At 38.6% G+C, this 14,099-nt stretch overlaps 2 long non-coding RNA genes across 4 annotated transcripts in view; both read right to left on the bottom strand.

Moving 5' to 3' along the window:
• LOC116085082 overlaps positions 1-14,099 on the bottom strand; it is a 180,541-nt gene that overhangs the window by 47,379 nt on the left and 119,063 nt on the right. For all 3 annotated transcript variants that reach the window (XR_004116406.1, XR_004116407.1, XR_004116408.1), the window contains one exon: positions 9,263-9,424. This is a non-coding gene — a long non-coding RNA (uncharacterized LOC116085082). The remainder of the gene's footprint in view (positions 1-9,262; positions 9,425-14,099) is intronic.
• LOC116085083 lies at positions 2,993-5,544 on the bottom strand. The gene is made up of 3 exons (XR_004116409.1): positions 5,436-5,544; positions 4,012-4,101; positions 2,993-3,045 (listed from the first exon to the last, which is right to left on the bottom strand). It is a non-coding gene; the product is annotated as an uncharacterized LOC116085083 (long non-coding RNA).

The raw sequence follows: 14,099 nt of genomic DNA, 5'->3' as shown, positions 1-14,099 counted from the left end.
GCCTTCTAATTCTGGATTGTAGTTCATTTCAGATATAGTCAAATTGACAACCAGGAATAGCCACTACACTGGGGCATCGAGCCTTCACAGAACCAAGGGCCTCTCCTCCCACTGGTGCCTGACACGGCCATCCTCTGCTACATATGCAGTTGGAGCCATGAATTGCTCCCTTAAATTGTAATGTTCACTATGAAACATATAAAAAGTAGTTAACATGTTGTTAATGTATTATATTTACATATTTCATACATTCTATAACATGATAGTCTTTCCTTAGCCAACTGTCATGGAAAATGGAATGTAACAGGTAATTCAGGATTTCTAAGTGACACTAATATAGTCTCATGACCTACATAAGAGACGATTAGTATAATTATTGTATTCATCTACACTGGTCTCTCTCTGTCTTTGTCTATGTCTCTGTCTCTCATGTATGTGTCTGGCATGGCTACATGGAGCAATGTTAGGGCAATATATGTAATGAGAGTATCCTGAAGCCAGGAAAGGACACTTAGGTTCCTACTGGATGCTGTTCTACATTGTCACCTTGCGACAGAGTCTCTTACTGAAACTGAAGCTAGGCTAGTAGCCAGCGGTCCCTTCTGTTTCTGACCCCACAGTGCCAAAGTTACAGACACATGTGCAGCCATGCCTGGGTTTTTACATAGCTGCTTCAGACTTGAACTCAGGACTGTATGTTTGCACAGCAAGCTCTCTTACTTACAGAGCCAGCTTATTTACCGAAGCCTTAAATTTTTTTTTTTTGAGAATGTCATATATAAGTATTGCATCTACATATTTTTAGTTTTTGTCCTCCAATCCCTGTCCCCGTTCCCCCACTTCTTCAAACTTCATGGCTTGTTTAATTACTATCATTACATATGCAGACATGAATGTACAAGTACAATCTGATAACTTTAGTATTGCACATGCGTCTGTGTGTTTACGGCTGGCTACTTGAGATTAGACAACCTATCAGGGACTTATTGATGGAGAAGACTTGCTTCCCTCTCTTAGCAGCTGTACTGGCTAGTTTTGTGTGTCAACTTGACACAGGCTGGAGTTATCACAGAAGAGAGCTTCAGTTGGGGAAGTGCCTCCATGAGATCCAGCTGTGGGGCATTTTCTCAATTGCCCCTTGTGGGTGGTGCCATACCTGGGCTGGAGGTCTTGGGCTCTATAAGAGAGCAGGCTGAGCAAGCCAGGGAAGCAAGCCAGAAAAGAACATTCCTCCATGGCCTCTGCATCAGCTCCTGCTTCCTGACCTGCTTGAGTTCCAGTCCTGACTTCCTCTGGTGATCAACAGCCATGTGGAAGTAAGCTAAATAAACCCTTTCCTCCCCAACTTGCTTCTTGGTCATGATGTTGTGCAGGAATAGAAACCCTGACTAAGACAGCAGCCATCAATTGCTTATAGCTCTTCATCTAGATGTGGGGTTTTGAGATTTCCCCCATTCATATGGGAGTCACAACTGGTATTTATGCCATTTTTATATAAAAAATAAATAAATAAAATAAAATACATTGTCACTGAAAACATTCTTCAAAATACCAAAACAACAAAAAATTAATGGAAACAAAGACAATGGAACAAAAAAAAACCAAAAAACAAAAACAGTGAATGCAGGATAAATGAAAGTGTATACTAAAATACATACAATATAAAAATATACTCTAGAAATTCCATCCTAAGCAAAAGCTAAGGGGGCTCAATGTTGTCTCTCAAATCACAAGAGAAAACCAATTATTTCTAGATCTATAATGTCTACAAGATTAAAATGTAACTTATGCTTTGGGAAACAATTTCCATTCCCAAGTTCTGAGGAATTTTATATTTTTACAGTGGACACTGTGAGTGTTGAAGAAGACATAGTGCTTCTCAAGCCTAGTATCACACTGAAAAGCAACCAAAGGTGTGAAAGATGTATAGACCCAGTCCCAAACACAAAGACACTAAGGTGGTATTTTGACCACCGTCTGTGGATGATTTATCATACATCCTGAAGCTATCAGAAATCAGTAACTCCTATTTTCCAATTTCTTTCTCATGTCCTAGATGAGTGCCTCTGCCTAAATGCTGTGTGACTACATGACAGAACTGGGATGATGCGCATGGACAATTCTGTAGGCCACCTCATCCCTCTGCCCATACCTCAGCCACTTTCCACAATAAGTGTGTTCAACAGCCCTATACTAACAGCTGTATGGAGACCTCTTAAGCTCAGTGCATTCACTCTGAATCTCTTTTTGTCTCCCCCTATCTCTCTTAAGTCCCCACCTATGAATTTATTAAAAAAAAAAAAACACTAAAAATGACTACAAAAAAACAAGTTCTCTCTAAAAGCAAAACAACAACAACAAATGTCCCTGCATTTGGCCAGTTCCCTTAACTTCACAGTTAACTTTCACAACTTGGCCAATTACTTCAAGTATTTAAAAAAAATATATTTTCAATTGCCTCCCTATTAAATGAGCGAAAGGTTTTTTTAGATACATAATATTCAAACCTGATGTTCTGAAAGCTTGTGATTTCATTATCTAATAGAATTATTCAATAAAGCCAGTGAATATTTACTTGGAAAACTCTCAGCTACAGCAAAACACAACTCAGAAATGAACACTTTCATTTGTAAGCATACTCTTGTCTCTGTAACTCAAAACCATCAGCATTAATTGGTGACAGAATTCTCTACTTCTGAAAGCTATATAAACAAACACAGATGTCAAACAGGAAATAAATTGATAGGGTACACAAAATTATCTCAGTTGCCTCACAAGGTGACACTGAATATATTAAACAAAAGTTGGAAAGAAATTTAATTTACAAATCTCACAAGAGTCTTAGTTTCATGGTGTAACACTTGTTCTTCTGCTATGAATTTCTCTGCAACAAGAAAATACCAACAGAGAGTAATCTTTACAAAATGTTCACACTCTGGCACAAAACAATAAACAGATCAGAATTACCTAATCAATGTTGGAAGAAATGTCAAAATAAGAGCACAAATTTGCATCCCTTCCTGGGCTGCTAACAATTCCTTAGTTCTGAAAAAAGAAAGAAAGAAAGAAAAAGAAATGGAAGTTTTCTAGATATCTATTCAAAACACTGAGAGTAAGATCATGATTGCCTCAAAGACTGGCAAGAGGTCTCACAGCCCAGGGGCAATGAGTTCGTCTTCACAAACTGCTGTTGTTGGGCAAACATGCTAAGAGCCACATGGTTATTGCTTTACTAAATTACCTGAAGTTCAAAAAGAAAAGGGGAAGGCAGGAGGCAACGGTGAAAAGAAGAGTGAAATAAAGTGAGGCTCTATAAAAGGAAGAACTCTGTAGCAATTAGAGATAAAATTGAGTTCCTGACCCCAGGCAAGCTCAAAAAGTCGGCAGTGGACCAATGGATGGCAATGCTGATCAGCTGAAGCTCTCAAAATTTAATGTGAACCAAAATCACACAAAAAAAACGTGAGAAGTCAGTTTGCTAGGTCATAGGCCCAGAGTTCCTGATACCATAGGCCTAGAGTGATGACCTAGAATTTATATTTCTTATAAATTCCCATATGACCATGATCCCTACAGTAAGATTCTCTGTCAAAAAGTATGGAACAAACTTCACATGGCTATGCAATCTGACAAAGTTACAAAGCTGAAACTAGTACTGCACTGAAAGATTGCCAAATAACCTAAATCAGAATTTCAACTTTTTATGTGAAATCACTGGAATTTTAAGTATTAGCAATTCCTTTTTTTTTTTTCAAAATAAATAAATATCCTAATACAATTACATTCTTAGGTCTAAAATTACATTCTTAGGTCTAAAAAATCTTTGGAGAAGTGGAGTAAGACACATCTGTTAGATTATTATTATTATTAGATTCATGCCTCAGGAAGAAAGCTTTGTCTCCAAATTTATAGATTGAGAATAATCCTCTAAAACTGAAAGGGAGGCCAAGGCATGTATTATTAAAGAAGAGAAAATATTTTAAAAGAGTCTACATTAGTTACAATACTCACTGCTAAAGCAACATAGCTTGGCTCATGGTTTCAGAGGGGGCCAGTTCCTGGTCTTTTGAACTCAGAGTGAAGAGAGACATCATAACATCTCTGTAATGGAAGCAGTGGATAAAACAGAGCTTCATCTCAGGTTAGACAGGAACAATATGGCCCCAGTGACCTCAGTGAGCCCACTTCTTGAAGTTTTTAGGGCCCACCCAAATACCACCACCAATCAGAACATAAGCCTTTGGAGAATGTTCTATGTACAAATTAGAACATTATCAAATAGTAAAAAATAATAATAATAATAATAACAAAAGTCCTGATATGCTTTTTTGGCTCTCTAAGTGCTGTTTTCCAATAAGAATATAAGATTTGGAAAGAATGAACACCCAAAGTTCTAAAACTCTATTACAACAACTTTTAATGTTTTTCTGTATTAACAATCTTTCACTCTTAAAGGTTACTTGCAGCCATATCTAAAATATCTTCTTACAACAATTGGAAAAAACAATCATTTTAAAATCCTAGAAGATATGGACTAGAAATCAGGTTGACCCAAAGCAGATGGCCTAGGCAGTCACCAAGGCAACCACCATCAATAGCAAGTTTTTATTAAGCAGAGCCATGGCCAAGTTGCTGTGGTGATCATCATGAATTCTCTTATAGAACTTGCAGGAAAAAGCAAATATATAAATTCTGAACAGGAAGGTTGGTATTAAAAGGAAGAAAATGGTTATTCCCTCTATTACTTGTCATTCATAACTAAGAATAACCAAAATGGCTGAATTTGAACAGAAATATTTTTACCACATATTTTCTGGTCACTCAGTCAAAAATTTCTACCATATGCAAGTAAAAAACAAACAAACAACAAACAAACAAAGTTCCTTAGAGGGAACATCAAGGAATCTTATCCTTTAAATTTTAAATTATTTCAGTGAATAAATAAAAATATCAAACTTTCTTTAACACAGCCAGAGTAAAAGATATTCAACAAAAGGTTGGTCAGTTGGTTGGGTTTTTGTTGTTGTTTGGTTGGTTGGTTTGTTTTTGAGTTTTTGCTTGTTTTTTTGTTTTGTTTTGTTTTGGTTTGGTTTGGTTTGGTTTGGGGTTTTTTGATAATACAATCTGTGTTCATTCATTTCAGCTCTGGGACACATTGTTTTCTGGCGAAAGCCTTCATGTAGAACAGTGAAGGCTGTGTTCCTAAATCAGCAGCAACGGGACTCACTCACTGTCCATTATCTAAACATCAGATGCCCAGTATCATACCACAGCTCAACATCTCCAAGGCTGGGAAGTTTTTAATGTAATGATTGCTATTTTTACCAGATAGTAAGATAACAGACATATTTTTCCAAGGAAAACATTAGAATTCATAAAGTCTTGCAAGTATGTACTATTAAAACCATCTTAGGAATTCACAGTCACTTAATTACCTCTTGTTAAATGTGGGCATCCCCAGGGGAAAAATGGGTGGATAAAACACACAAGCCGGCCTCCATTCTCTTCTGTCTGATATAGTAATTAAATTGCCATCTTTCTGCTCCCGGGGAGGATAAATAGAGCAACAGAGGAGCCTTCAGAAGTACAGTTGCCAAAAATAAAGGACTTACATCATTCAGCATGTCCAGGTTTTGGATACCCTTTTGACTGAAGGGAAGATTAGAGAAAAGCATCTATTATACTTCCTGGTAACTTTATGAGAAGGGTTAGTGAGAAAAATAACATGCATAGGTTTGTATACAAGGCTGCCATAATCTCCCAGTGTCTATTTTCTTCTTGTCTTCTTGACTGCTATCTTCGCCATTTGCTTCTGGATGTGATTAGTGTAAATCAACATTTTTAAACATTCTAGGTACTACCAACTTGGACCCATAAACATTTTTGTTGTGGAAACTGAGGTGGCATTATAAGATAGTTGGCAGCATCTTTGCCCTCTTCCTGTAAGATGTTGCGGGTGCACCCCTCATATTACAGTGACAACCAAGGGAATCTCCAGACCCTTCAGGTAGCCCTTGGGGAGAGTGAGGGCAAGTCAGCCCCAATAAAAATGACTTCTCCAATTACAGGGCAGCAGTTGGAAAAGAGGCATAGAGTCAATGTTGGCTTGCAGTTCTGACCACCCATCTGAGAAGGAAATAAGTGAGAAGCCTACAATCTATCTGTCTTTAAGTCTTAGTGTTACAGGATATGAAGTGGAATCATCAAAAATAGCAGGTGACCTCTTCACTCAGGTGCTTTGTATTTGAGAAAGACAAAGACTGTGACAAAGAGAAAATCACATCTCTGAAATGCTTTCATCTTCAAGCAGACTTCAAGATGATAACCTCATTAAAAAGTCATTCTCTGCCTCCTTGCCTCCCTCACTCCCTTCTTGTACTCTCTTGCTTGCTGTCACCCTCCCAGGGCCATGTATCTTTTTGACTCAGTAGATTACTTTGGCCCTCAATAAATTAGTGTAAGGAAAACAGTATTAAAAGGCACAGCTTTGCTGAGAGGGTTTCCAAGGAATCTTATTGAAGAGAGAGTATCTCAAATAGATTGTTGTTTTAAACTGAATTCATGATGCTATTCCGTTTTCAACCTCATAGTCTAGAGAGGAGCATTTCAAAGATAAACTATCTTGATATTTTCATTTCAAAGACAGGTAATAAGTGGAATACAACAATTTCCAGAGAACTCCAGACGGGTGTAATCTAGTTTTCGAAACCAGTCACCATTCCGAGACCCCTGAAAGAGGTTTGCTTTATAGTCCGTGTGAGATGCTGCAGAATTTGTAGTGACGGTGCTGCCTGCATGGTAGAGACGAATGGCTTGATTAATAAATTCAGAGGAAGCGGATAAGAGGGGAGGACAAGGTGAAATGCAGAACTCAAATGAAAAGATAAAATAGGTAAAGGGAAACACAGGCGGGTGGGGATGAGGGGGGCGAGCCAGGTGCAATGTGGGCTTTCCACATACTGTAGATGCGCTCTGTTTCTCAGAGATTGTGATTGAGAAAAATGAGATATTGTCTTCCCTCTAAGATATATTGCTCCTCCCTATCATAGCTTATTTTACAGGGAACAAATGTCCTTAAGATATACAACACTGAACTTCTCTGACTGCTGCTGGTGGCAGGCTCGTCTTTTGGAATGGGCAACAAGAAAGTGTCCCTGTGCAATGGGAATCCAGAGTGATAGGAAGGGAGAAGCTGTCCCAACACTCTGAAGTGGATGAGGAAATTGAAGATTAAGCAGCACGGCTTGTGCTCTGGAACTGGTGGTTAATTTAATCAGACACTCCTGTGGTTCATGGTCTTAATGAGAAAAAAGCAAAGTCCCTCGATAGCAGAAGTTACTTTTAAGAAAAAATTGAGTACAAGCCTGAAAATGAAGGGAAGATGCACTTCATAGGAGGGGAAAATGGATGAAAAAGATGTAGCAGAGGTTCAAGAAAATGTAAGAGCCTCAGAGTCTAAAATGTTGGTGCAGTTTCTTAGAGTGTTAAAAAAATGGTCTTAGCAGTTTGTGTGTGTGTGTGTGTGTGTGTGTGTGTATGTATGTGTGTGTATATGTGTGTATGTGTGTGTATGATAGATATAATGCAACAATAATCAAATAAACAAAAAGACACTATCAATTTAAGAGGAAGTAGAGACATTGGGGGAGGGCTTATGGAAGGGGTTGGAGAAAGGAAAGGGAATGGGAGAAGGGATATTTTAATTAAAACATATTTGTAAAAGTGAATGAAAAATATATACATGTAGTGCTCTAGCTTGAAAGACATGCCTTTGTGAACCCCTCTATCTGCATGACCAGCAAGGGCAGTAGTACCCCATATTGTCCTGAAAAATTAGAGGAAGTATCTTGGTATTCAAGCCAGTATTCCTTGTTGTTCCAGAAGAAGGGACAGTAAATGTGCAAGGGGTGGAGCCACAGGTCATGAGACACAGGGCATGGAAGATGTAGAAGAGCAAATTCTTATGGTTCTGACCACCCTGGACAACAGCTTCTCTCTACAATGTCTTTTACAGTCCTCCTCCTCCTCCCTGCAGGCTTGGGTTTCTTTCCTGTCAATCAAGACTCCCCAACATTTGACCCATCACCTTCTGTCATGTATATAAGAGATGGCACTTGCAATAAAGAACTGTCTGAGGCACAAAGAGTGAACGCCTCACTCACAACTGTGCCCCCAGAGCCTATAAAGAGGAGATCTCTTCTGACTTGCTTTCCTCTGGGGACTCCCTGACTTTTAACCTCCAGTCAAAGTCTTACAGAGTCCCAAATAGGCAAGTACCACTCACAACCAAGTGTTCCAGTGTAACATCATAACATGGATACCACAATGAAAAGACAACCGATTTGATGTTCAGGACAAGCAAGAATTCCCAAGCCCCAGGCCTTATGCCAGGCCCTCGAGTCAGCTTCTGTTCTCTCTCTTCCCTGAGAAAATAATGAAATGCAGAGTCATTTTGCCCCCGTGCCCACCAGACAGACCCAAACAGCAGAACTGCAGTGAAGAGCTGTCTACAGAGATAAAGGCCACATCAAACAAAGATTTTCCTTTAACTAACTAGGCAGACTCCATATTAAAGTACCTTCTTCTATGACTTCAGCTGTGGAGTGCAATATGGAACTGTCCTTTTGATAATGATGGTTTCTTGGGAGTCCTGTGACAAATTTACCATTGACTTGATACTTTAGACGGGAAGATAGAAGATACCAAATCATAGTATAAAAAGTGAAATTCTGGCAAGTAGCTGTGTATGCTGACTATCAACCAGAGATTTGTTTAATAAAACTGAATAACTGCCCCTGAACACTCACAGAACTATGGGTTTTCAGACTCACATGTAACATCAACAATGCAGTCTGGCCCTAAACCTTGCACTTCTGAAATACATAAGATAACAGAAGCTGTTAGGTATTTACACAAAATGACCTGATTTAGATTACCTTCATTTTCTCACTGGTGAGACCGTTGAAAGATCTGGCATTTTACCCCATTTGGAGGCTAACAAGTTAGCCTGTCAACATTATCATGAATGTACACGGAAGATATAAAACTCCTGGATTCAATGGCAAAGATCTTTGCTACTCACAGCAGTAAAAGCAGCCACCATATCGGCATTCAGTAGCCACAATTTCCTTGTCAGTTCCCCATATGCTATCATTTACAGAGAGACTCGCAGAGCTCACAGGGAATGTAAAGCACAGTTGGCTAAATTATAAGAGAGGACCTGCGATTAAGGGAATCAAGTCCTTTATGAGTGGAAACTTACCATGATTGTTCATTGCTCTAGAAAGATGGTCATACATATCAAGAGAGGGATGCTTTATTGACACTGCCCAAAGCCAATGTAGTTAGCACTCCCCTCTTGCAAGTCATGCAGGAACTTAGAGTGTCTTGTGGAAGTATCCTCTCCTTTCTGTTTCCTTTGCCTCTGGAAAACAATTTTATAAACAAACTTACTTTTCTTTCTGAAAAATCTTACTCAACTGAGTCTAGAATTAAATCTAATAATTAATTAACAATTTATTAAAGCTATTGTGAATAGGACTCTAGACAGTAAAATGAGGTCACCCTAAAAGGCTAACCTTAGTCACACTTCCCAACCTTTGTCACAGACCAGAGCAGCTGAAAAAAAAAATTCCCATAAACCATCAGGGTCTTCCTTGAAAAATAATAAATTTTCTTTAGGCTTTTTCTCCATTTCATGTACAGTATGATTACAAGTACAGCATAACATATTTGTAACTACACAGATTCTACACTGGCCCATAATGAAAATCATGAAACATTTTGTTATCTAATAATAATCAAAAAACAAGTTGACCTGAAACTGGGTCTCCTCATATCACTGAGGAGAAACACCCTGTATTCCTCATGGTTTTCCAGGGAAATAATAAAGGCAGGACAGGATTTTAAAAGGGGTATGGCCTGGTATGGTCATGAGGAAGTTATCAAGGCCTATGAGCTACCACCAGTAAGCAGCAAGCCCATGAGAAATCTATGATTTGGATGTCTGGGAGTGAGGAGAGCCAAAGATAGAGTCCAGACCCACTTGAGAGCTGAAAACAAGGAGCACCAAGGATGGGAGAAGGCATGTCCCCACAGCAAGCAGTCAGGCAGAGAGCTACCAAACCCTACCTTTCTCCACCTACTCAAACTTGAAAAGAACCGGCTGCATCTCTCCCTAGGGAAAGCTCTGCTGTCTTCCGTAAACGTCTTCACAGACACACCCAGAAATAAAGTTTAGCCTGCTACTTGGGCAGCTGTGAAGCAGTCAAGTCAACACATACAACTAACTCTTGCAGATCTGTCAATGGAAGAGCCTGCTCTGTGAGAAAGAAAGAAACTTGTCTGGACCATCCCATATCTGCTGACCGTCTAGGGTAGTCTACCCTATATGATGACACAGCTCTACTTTCATATCAAACATTTAAAAAACATCATATACATGCTTGTCTCACTTATGTCAAGTCAATAGAAAGAGCTTAAATAAAATGAGATTGACTCAGACAATGAACTAGAACAGTGAAAGTGAAGCCCATTAGATTAGCATGTGTGGAAAGGCTTGAGCCTCAGCAGCACTGCTGACTGCAGACACCGTAGAGAGATTCCCTCAACATGCAATGATACCATTTCTGCAGAATCGGCAACCATGAATTATAACACTTGTGGTTCTTCATTTCAACATGGAAGTAAAAAACTAAGTATGCACAGAAGTGATAGAGAACAACAACTTCTGAATGGAGCTTCTTTTAGTGATGGGGAAGGAAACAATGCAATGAGGAAGCATTATCTAAATGAGAAATTATTCTATTTCTTTTAAAGGAGACATGGAAAGATCTGAAGCAAATGGATACATGGTAATGTTGTTATACAGTAAACTAGGTATGGAGTTGATGGTCTCTATTATTTTCTATACTTTTCACATGTTTGAGATATTCATAATTTAAAATAGTCTTTAAAGCAAAGTAGGGATATTTATCTAGTCCCAGAAGTCTGTCACTATGAACTCTTTAAGTTTATCTAATCCACTTGCACATGAAAATCTTTGGGGAGAAAGAGGCATAATTTGATTAAAAGCAGAATGTCTTAGAATTTGTGCTCTCCAGGGAAGTAACATACTGTAGCTGCCTCAAATCCATAGTCAACAGGGAATCACTTAATTACACTCATCATAGGCCAATGTGTTGAAACAACTGCAATGTCTAGCACTCTGGGACTCTGTTGTGGGACTATGGCAGCCCTGAAGGTGTTCAGGTATATGAAATATTTAATGGACCAAGATCACCAATAATTGATTTTCTTACCTCTACAATAACTTCTTGGGAAATATCTTCATTTAATAGCTAACTAATCAGATCCATATAAGTTAACTATATAACTATATAAGTTGTATAACTATATAACTATATAAGTTATAAGTTAAAAATATGTTTACATATAAGTTAAGTATATAAGTAAAAAACATTTCTTTTATTTTTAACCATCTCAGACCTCAGCTGAAATAATAATTCAAATAGATAGATAATGTTTGTGGTTGGTCAAGCCCACTGGATGTCCTATAGGCACAAGCCGATTCCCACTAGCTCTTTAATGGTGCATTCTCTGATCAATCGAGTAGAAAGCTCCCTGTCTTCTGGCTTATTAAAGTTGATATTAAACTTACTCTATTTCTACCTGTGTGACTAGCAAACATTAGATGTGCATTTTTTTAATCAATAGTGTATGCCTATTTAAAAATACATTTGCAGCCTGCATTGCATCTAGAATGATGTTTTCACAGATATAGAAAATATTTTTTGATTAACTATTTTTGTAATGCACCAAACAAGTTTGATTTTAAAATTAAATGATGTTGGCCAGGAATCTCTGATTAGGTGCACCATAGGCTCTGCAGGAGCACCTGTTATTGTTGTCTTGCTAAGTGGACATAGTATCTAGATGCCTTTTATTACTTATCTTTATACTCACAGCTCTTAGTCCACATCATAAAAGCTTCTTTTCTCAATGGACAGAAGACTCATAATTGGTCAAAATACAATGAATAACAGTTGAGTGCCCAGACCTAAGTGTGACATCTATCCATAGCAACTCCTAGGGCTCAGGGATCATTGTAAATAAAGGAGAAGAAAGACTGTGAGAGCCAGAGGTAAGGGAAGAATTCTGAAAATGGTGTTCTCTATACCTGACAAGGCTATTACACTCATGAACTTTACTTGAGTACATAAGACTTGCATGAGATCAAGCCTAGATTCTACTGCATCTCTCCATTTGTCCCATATGTCAGCATGTACATCTATTTGCCAATCCAGGAGAGGGTAGGTTCATCCTGTGCTAGGTGATACTTCTAACATAATACCTTCTCCATTCAAATTTCTGTCTATCTAGAAGGACCTCAGATTTCTAGATTTCTTCTTTGAAGTCTTCCTGGATTCTTTCAGGCTAATTAAACATTCTGTGGAACCACAGAAATTTCTTCAACTTTCATTTAACCTTATAAACCACACTCTCCATTGCCTGCAAGTTATTAGACTCTACTGATGTCCCTTCTCAAGGTTCTAGGTATACACCTATACCTCCCAAGAGCCAGACACCAAGTACCTAGAAATAGTACTTACATTCCAAAAATGATAAGGAATTGTTCAAATTACCCAACTTCTAGGAAGGTCATAGAACTCAGTCTTCCCACTCAGCATATCTGCCATACACAAGCCACCTCCAACATCACCAAGTTGATTCTTACTTGTCTGGCAGTACAACCTATAGAGCTGCCTAGCCTACTTCTCTCCTGTAGAGTTGTAACAATGACACCTCTCCAGGTTTTCCACCATTAAAGCAATTCTTTAGCCTCATGGAATCAATAAATGCTGTCTTAACATTCTGCTGGGTGTAGTAGTGGAAGGAAGAAGCTCGCTAAATGCTTTGCCTGCATTTTCTATTTTGTTCTGGTGTGGGTACCAAATGCTGCATGCACATCACGGTTCTTGACCAAACATTTCCAGTTTTCCAAAGCAAAAACAAACTGAGTGAGAAAACTGCAAAGGGAGCTTTGCCACTGGCTCTCCCGTTTGCCAAGTCACTGAAATGTTGTTCCTATCAGGAGGTTATTTTGCATCAACAACCAGCACACCAAATCAAGCGACTCTTCCTGCTGAAAACCAAAGGACACATTTTTAGCCATTGCTGACTGCCATATGGAAGTCACTAGAGAGGATTTTGAAGACCCCAGCTGTGAGTATTGTCCCTACAGAATGTCCATTCCCCAGATGCAAGTGATTGCTGCCTATAAACTGTGCTTCTGGCCATCTGCTCTACATTGGTCACCCTTCATTTATATTATCAAGACTGTAAACTAGATTGACATTAAGCATGCAATTTTGGATTTTATTTCTGTCAATAAATCTCCTCATAAGCACAGGTTTTAAGTTGAAACCAGTTAGGTTTTAAGTCGCTCCTCCTGCTCTCTGGGCCTGCCACTATTCTGGTTTCTTAAATATTTTCTAACCTCCCCTTCACATTCACAAAATACCCAGCTTTGGGTATTTTGCTGCAGCATAAATAAACAAAGCAGGAAACTCTCTAAATCAACCTCATTGTCTTCCTTTATAAAAGGACTAGAAAGAGGATCCTCCCACAGGGATTAACAGGACCACTACATAGTATAAAGAGCTTACCTAATATGGCAAATGCCAGCTGCATGATGATGCCCAGCAACTCTTACCAATTGCTCTGTTCAACATTCATAATCTAACCCATGCCCTGAATCTAAATTATTGGTTTTATTTACCATTTACAGGTAGAGCTCTCAATATTGTTTCCTAAAGTACTAATTTATTAATCCATCAGATTCATGTGTACACTTTAGTTTTCATTGTAACACAAGGGTAGGAGAAGTAGTACCTTTAATGTGAAAAGATAACCCCAACTGGTTGAACCAGAGATGGGGGCCTCTTGAAACAACCGCCAATTAAAAACTAATTTTGGAAATCCTGACATGTAATATGACACTTTGACACTCTTTGGAGGTACTCTACTTTAAATGCATAATGTCCCATTCAGCACTAGGAAAGATGTTGATATAGATCCAGTTTGGAGACAAAAAAAAA

Source organism: Mastomys coucha, unplaced genomic scaffold (assembly GCF_008632895.1).
Source record: "Mastomys coucha isolate ucsf_1 unplaced genomic scaffold, UCSF_Mcou_1 pScaffold9, whole genome shotgun sequence".
NCBI lineage: Eukaryota > Metazoa > Chordata > Mammalia > Rodentia > Muridae > Mastomys > Mastomys coucha.
Note: the sequence above shows the minus strand (reverse complement) of the source record. Positions and strands in the feature narration are given on the sequence as shown.